Source organism: Mirounga leonina, unplaced genomic scaffold (assembly GCF_011800145.1).
Source record: "Mirounga leonina isolate KUSES-001 unplaced genomic scaffold, KU_Mleo_1.0 Mir_165, whole genome shotgun sequence".
Taxonomy (NCBI): domain Eukaryota; kingdom Metazoa; phylum Chordata; class Mammalia; order Carnivora; family Phocidae; genus Mirounga; species Mirounga leonina.
In genome coordinates this window covers 70,355,344-70,363,075 of record NW_023270415.1, presented here as the reverse complement: position 1 = coordinate 70,363,075, position 7,732 = coordinate 70,355,344, and the positions used below count along the sequence as shown (strand labels likewise).

General features: G+C 41.8%; 1 long non-coding RNA gene across 1 annotated transcript; it reads left to right on the top strand.

Annotated features, from left to right (window-relative positions):
• Positions 1-3,422: 3,422 nt before the first annotated feature.
• Positions 3,423-6,787, top strand: LOC118014785. The gene is made up of 2 exons (XR_004680377.1): positions 3,423-3,537; positions 6,502-6,787. It is a non-coding gene; the product is annotated as an uncharacterized LOC118014785 (long non-coding RNA).
• The last annotated feature ends 945 nt before the right edge of the window (positions 6,788-7,732 follow it).

Genomic DNA, 7,732 nt, shown 5'->3' with positions numbered 1-7,732 from the left:
TTCTTTAGCTGCAGCTACTGAAGATGGGCAACCAGAGAAGGATTACCGAAAAACTAAATCTGGGGTCTGGGGCTTAGAAGCAGGCAGTGGTGTGCTGGGAACTTGGCTATCTTGGGGCACATGGTGGTGAGAAGCCCCTGATTTGTAGGGTTTGCCAGTTTCTGGGGTGTAAGTTCTCCCTCTTTGGCCAATTTTGAGCTACCAAGATATTAACAACTGACTCACAAAATTTCTCAATATTCAACCATTGGCTCTTATAAGCTGTTAAAAGCTAACTCCGGCCCACCTCTGGAACCAGGTTATTGTTCAAAAGTCTAAGGTGATTGCAGGGAAGACCCTCCTGCCTTGAAAGCACCTAGAGTATCCAAGGAAACTTTTGCTCCAGTCCCTATGTGTTTACTGAAAATTCTTGCAGAGAATAAAGCCTGTTCTGCAACTCAAGGACCATTAAATAGGGACCCACTGTCTATTAGGCCCCGGGAAGAATACTGAGGTTAAAAAGATGAACGGATTACATGGCTCCAACCCTCAAGCTTTTTACATACTTGGAGGCAAGATAGCCAAGTAAGAGGATTACAACACAAGGTGAACGTTGGACTTTGATCAGCATCTGTTTACCTGGTTTCTGTTTGTTCCTTCCCTCAACCCTGTACGGTTTCTTGGCTTCCCACATATTATCCAAATAGACCCCTCTGGAAATCCAAAACTATCTAAACTTTGATGACCAGCGGGGAGACTATCCTGAGCTCTCACAGTAACCTATTTTACCCCAGGCCATGGCGTTGGATGAGCTGTATCAATCTGACTATATCTGGGGCATTATGATTTAATTCCTCCTAGGAGAAATGCAGGACAGCCCCACTATCAGGCTCTTTGTGCCGGCCCTGCCATTCCTAGATGAATTATCCTTTCTATCTACCCTCTGGGGAAATCTAAGCAAGGCCAAGCAAGCATGCACCCACATTACCCTTCTTTTCTCCCTCCATTTAACCAGTAAGAATTTACTGAGTACCTATCGCATGCTAGACACCCTGCTAGGCTCTTGGGATCATGTGCTAGATACCTTGCTAGGCTCTTGGGACACCGAGATGAAAATGACTGCGCCTGCACCTGAAGGAACACACATTTCTGGCTGGAAGATAGACTGTGAACACGTAACAAAAGGGAATGGGAGGGCCTGCATGGAGGTATTGCCCAGATTGGGGCCTGGACCAGGAGTGCTTAGGGGGACACTGTAGCTTCAAGAAAAAAGCAGATGTTCAACCTGGATTTTGAATGGAGAGACACAGCTTTTCACACAAATGATGGTGGGGATAGCGTGGAGAAGTAGGACATCCCTTGCAGATGGAAGAATGGGAACCGTGTGAGCTCAGAGAAGCCCCAACTGAGGATCTGTGTGAAGAGACGGGTATAAAGACAGGAAAACTTAATGTTTTATGTTTTAGAAGTCTGCATCTCATATACAGACTACCAAGACCTGATGAATGCTGGACATATTTGTATCTTCAGCATCTGGCATAGCTGCCTGGTACAGAGCATTCAATGATTACTGAATAGAATAAATTATTATGAAAAACAGATATCGTTACATGTTCCCAACAAACCAGGGAAATTTTAAAAAGTAAATAGAATATGTGAAATCACTCAACCCGAGACAGAAAAATCTCTGGCTCCTGTAAGGAAAAAGTATTGAGTTATGTGATCAACTGTATGCCTGGGGGCTTGAAAATTATGGTTCAGATCCTCACCTTCCTTCTTTGGGCAGAAATTGTTCTATGTCCTGGGAAGATCTTGATAAATTTTATGGAAAATTTTGTGATCTCTTTGGAGAGAAAACCAAATCTAAATAACAGAAAAAAAAAAAAAAAACCATCTTGCTAATATGTGCTAAGATTGGAAAAAACCACTAAAGCTTGGGCATGATTACGTACCATTTTCCCTGAGATAGTCCTGATTCTTGGCTGTTACTTCTCCTGGTGTTAAGTATCAGCAGCACCACCACCTTTCCCAATCAGAAATGTCACATTTGGAATAATAAATTCCTTGTTGAAATTCAGACTAATAAAACATTTAAAAGAAATGTCGTATGCACAGATCAATGCAGAAGGATGCTCCTCGGAGTATTATCTGTAATATTTGAAAGTAAGAAGCAGCATAAATGATCAGCAATGAAGGACTGGCTCGATTAATAATGGGCATCCCCTCATGTGAATATCATATCCCTATTAAAAATAATGATGGGGATCTTTACTGACCTACGTGGAAAGATGCACATGATATATTGTTGAACATTGAGAAAGGCAAGTTTCATGGTAGTACATTTTATTATTTCATTCTTCTAAATGAGTGAGATGGGGTGGGGGGAGAGGTTTGAAGGCAGTCACAGCTGTAGCTAAACCTCTGCTCCTTCATTTCATGGCTGCAGGGACCCACCCAGATCATTTAGCCTTTCTGACCATCGGGTTCCTTGGCTGTAAAATGAGGTAAAAATAACAGTTGCCTTTTGGTGCTGTTGTGATGAAATGCTGTACTTTCATGCATTTTGACCCAGTGCTTCTCAAACAGAGGTGGTTTTCACCCCCAGGATGCTTCACATCCCAGGATGCACAGGAGAGCCCCATAACAAAGAATTTTCTGGCCCCAAATAATAGTAGCAGCAATGTTGAAAAACTGAAAAAGTGATTTGGACACAATAAGGACTCAAGAAATGTATGTGAATGTTAAGATTTTTAATAAGCTAGCAGTAATGAACTTTCTATGGGAGGATTCAGTGTGTGTGTGTGTGTGTGTGTGTTGTATGTTTTCATTGTATTTATCTTTATTTTGTATTATTGTCTGTGTTGAAGACAGACTACTTGAGTCATAACAAATAAATAAAAATAACATTTCCAACAGCAATTTTCAATGGCAATATTTTAAATGGCAACGGCCATGGATAGCACAACAGAAAGCTCCTTGAAGTCTGAGGTCAAATCTCACCTACGTAGGGCAAGCCTAGCATATAATAGGGGCTTGATAGCACCTGCTGAACTGAATTAATATCCACAAAGCAGTAGTGCTAAGAAAGGGAGAGGAAGCTAGCTTGCATGACTAGACAAATTTTTGTGAGCGCCCTAACAAAGGGGATAGACTAATTTGGAATCAGTACCTTAGAAATATGTAAATTATATTGCCAACATCCTGTCTGGAAAGAGTTTGTCAGCTAAACATTTGTCTCCAATGACGCACTGTCACCAGCTGCCACACCCATGTACCAAACAATCACACACGTAATGTTTAAAGGCCTAAAATTTTTTTTTTTTTTTAAGATTTTATTTATTTATTTGACAGACAGAGAGAGCACCAGTAGGCAGAGAGGCAGGCAGAAGGAGAAGGAGAAGCAGGTTCCCCGCTGAGCAGAGAGCTGGACACGGGGCTCAATCCCAGGACCCTGAAATCATGACCCGAGCTGAAGGCGGACGCCTAAACAACTGAACCACCGAGGCACCCCAAAAGGCCTAAAAGTTAAAATGTCTCCCTCTCATAAACATCTTGAAGGTATAGAGCATTTTCTTTGTATTTATACCCCTTCGTTCTACAGTTTTTATTACTATCTCTGGTTCAACGATGTTGTTTCATTTCCTTGCTGAATTATCTGACCCCAAATATCAAAAAGGAGACTTTGCTCTTATCCTGGAGAGTCCTCGAGTTACAGTGTTCACTTGTGAAGTTAGGTGAAATTGAACACCTTTGAAGCCCCACCTCCTTCTTTGTAAGGTGGGGATTACAACACTTATTTCATAGGTCTGCTCTGACAATCAAAGGAAACAGTGTTGCATAAATGTTATACAAAGTGTCATACCCACATGATTGGCACCTGTGGGTGCAGCAGAGGCTCTCCTTTGTCTTTCCAAAAGAAGATCATTCTGCAAAATGTTTCAGGTCACCGAGAGTCAAGCCCTCTTGTAGTCAAGTGGAGGGAAGGAACCGTGAATGATTCAGGGAAAAACATTGTGGTGTAATGGGTCTACAGTCACCAAATAGGAAAGCCAATTTTACCTCTGTTATGGATCAGTGTTTCTTATATTTTTTAAATATCCATGACTGCTTTTAAAAGCAGACAATACTATCAAAGCCACATTTAGTGTTAGTTGAAATTTGAAAGAACAATTAAATGGAACAGCCAACTTGGTGTCAAGGTGAAGCTCTTCTTATGTTATCTTTCCAAGCCCCCAATACTTCTTTCCATCCCTGCTCCAGAGATTTTTTTTTTTCCTATATCTCCTCATGCTTCATTGACAACCATACTTTGGATAATGCTGGAATACTTAAGTCGTCCTAGGGAACCTCTTTTTCCCTAGTTTCATAAGGTCTATTAAATGAACCCTTCATGGTTCTATCAATGAATAAACAATCAAGTCAAAAACAATTGGTCTGCTCCAAGCATGTCAGCAACATATTGATCCTCTCATTGAGCTCTGCTTAAATACAATGAAGGTGATGAAAGCCATCATTGCATTGAGAAATGAGCAAATGAAGGACCTTGTCCAGACCTTTACCCTTTCTCTTTCTTAATTATTGCTGTTGTTTTGTAAATTGATTTTAAGGCTGTCAACACATGAATCTGTATGCACTATGTCATGATGGAAAGAACTGGGTCAAAATTTCCCTTTGGCCACTTGTCTGTGTGAGCATGAACATGCTTCTTCACTTCTAGTGGTCCATAAACAGGAATTATATTGAGTATTTCCATAGAGAGGCTGTATGTGACCATGGGAGAGCCAATGGAAGGAAGTAATTAAGAGCAAGTGTTTCGGATTCAGATGACATTGATGTGGATCCCAGTTCTGCAATGTCATTGCTGCAAGATCTTGGGCAATTGACTTGCCTTATTTATTTCTTAGCTTCCTTACCTATAAAACTATTATGAGAATAGTAACTACCTCATAAAGCCTTTGTTAAGTGATAGCTGGGATAAAAATCTGTAAAGCATTTATTTACTGCATCATACTTTCATACAATCTCTCAGTTAAAATTAGTTTTATTATTCCTGCCTTTTGAAATTCCTCTCATTATCTATTCTTTTATATGTTTTCCAGTGCTATCTTTCCCATTTTATTTCACACATGCTGAGCAGCTACACTGCATGAGGCAGGCACTGCTGGCCGTCTATCGAAATCCAAACCCAAGACTAACCCACTTATAGAATTTCCAGTGTTGGCTGGGCATATGGTTTCCAAATTATGGGTTGAATTTCCGCTACAGATGGATGCAGTGATGGAAGAAGTAGTATGGGTAACCCCAGGAACTATCTGTAAGGGAAAAAGATACATTCTTTTCTGGACCCCTCCTCCTTTGAGATATTTCATGAATATTCATGTGACTATTTTGGCTGGAACTGAACTATGAACTTGAAGACAAAGTTGAAAAGCTTGATCTAGAAGTTGTAAAATTGAAGTTGAGTGTGACAGAGCAGAAAGAATTCTGGGACTTTGGTAACTATGAATTCACTACGGCAGTCCTGGACCTTCTATCAGGATTTATAGCTGAGAACAAGAAACATAGTCTTGTTTTATTAAAGTCACTGCTAACTGGGCTTGAGGAAAAAACATGTGATCATACCAATAGGTATCACCTTGGTACCATGGAATCAAGTGATTTCTACAGTTCTGGCTGAGAAAAATGCCCAGGGATAATAAATAGCCAGGATAATAATCTATTTGCATGGGTACAAGACTATCCTATCCATCTTTCTTTAAATCCACTGAATGAGTAAATAAATGAACTTACTGTCCTCTGACTTAGTGTATTTCAGAACAATAGAACAGGATTCTAACCCACTCCTGGATTCTACCCTGCTCCTTCTTTCATGAACCACAGGGCTTTGCAAATTCACTCTTTTCTGAGCTTTAGCTGATTTCTCTGAACTATGTACATCACAACACCAACACTGATGTAGCATGAAGGGTTGTTTATAGGGTAATAAGTATGCAAGTACCTTGAAAACTTAAAACCTGGAATATTTGTAAGGTATTATCATAACTAGTTCCACTGATGGGTGATGTGGACCCAGAGGTTCCAAGGACGAGAACCACCAAGGGGTGTTTCGGAAACTAAAAGTCTGTCGATGTGCCAGTTGGCAGTGCATTTTACAGGGATTGAGAAGATGCATTTATGCACTTGGGTCTGACCTTCACACCTGCCCCAACCCAATCCCTGCCCTCTGTGAGGATACACAAGCCTGCTATTCATCGTAGTCTGCGCATGCCACCAAGGATGTGCTGCTGCCCCAGCCCATTGGAACAGGCGGTTGGTTGGCAAAGCCATCAGACACCTGTTGAGGCTGAGTCATCTCTATTCACAGGATGTGCCTCACTGCCTGGGTGTAGAGTGCTCAGTTAAGGATGAGAGCCCTGGCTGGCCCAGTCTGGTGCAGCTGATGCTCTCACTCACTGGCAGCTTTTAGGCGAAACCAGAGAGCCATGGTCTAATTTCACTTGCTCCTCATCTTCTCTTTGACAGATGGATGTTCACAGCGGAGTGGTCATGCACATTCGTTCAGGCTCAGGAGCCTTGCAAGGAATTATCTTGGGCTTGAAGGAAATCAACGGTTTCATGGAAATTAAAATGAGCAGTGGCCGCATTGATACGGTGCCTCCTCGGATCCCTGACACTTTCTTCCAGCCTACCCAGCCTTACTCGCCCAGCTCCTTATGTAAAGGTCCAGACCCTGATGTCCATTCCAGAGCCAGCAGGCTTTGTAGATAAAAATTGGTTCCTTAGTCAATAAACTTTGGATCCCAGCTGACACGTTTGTATTTGTTAAATTAATCCACGAGTATTAGAGTTTTATAGGAAACCATGGGTCATCATTATTGGAGTTTCTGGGACAGTCTACATAATTAACCCCTTCTCCCAGTTGCCTCTCCAGAATTTCTGTCTAGAGGGAGTTTAGGAGTTAAAACACACCAGGAAGCAGAGGGTAGTGTCCTATAGGTTTTACATAATATTGAGAGAGAGGCATTTCCAAGAATGGTGAATGGCTGATGACCACCCAGCTCCTTACTTTACTACTGGCATTGCTTGCTCTCTAGGGATGTTGAATTTACTGAAATACAAAACTAGAACAGGAATTTAAAAAATTAGCTTTGTTACTGACAAAGCAAGGTTAGAGTATGCAGTACAGTTTGGAACGGTGTACAGAAAAAACCTTTCTTCTCCTTTCCTGCTGAATTAAACTTGCCCACCCAGTCCCGGACATAGTAGTGGGACATGCGAGGTTTTCCTCACAGAACTGTGATTTGCCCTGGGCAGCTTACCTCAGCACCAGAGGGTGTGGCCAGCAGGTAGGCGGGTCCCCTAGAAGAGATCCAAAAGAATCACAGGACTCTTCAACATCTCTACTTTCTCTTATGGTGGGGAATACATCAGATATAAAAAGAAAAGCAGAAGTTCTTGACTCAATATCTGGGAGAAGGCAAAAGCTCCTGTTTTATGGGGCCAGCAACAATGCATAATGCAATAGCACGTGACTCTTCCTCCAGCGCCCAGGCATAAATGAAATGGCTGGCATAGTGTGGGGAGAGTGGGAGAAGCTCTGGATTTAGAGCTAGATGGAACTCAATTTGAACCCAACGTCCATCACTTACTGGCTTTGGAGCAATCTCTTTCCCTCTGTGTGCCTTGATCTCTTTCCAATAGAATGAGGGAGCAGAGATTTCAAGATTGTCTTCAGAGGAGTAGGGTGAGAGGC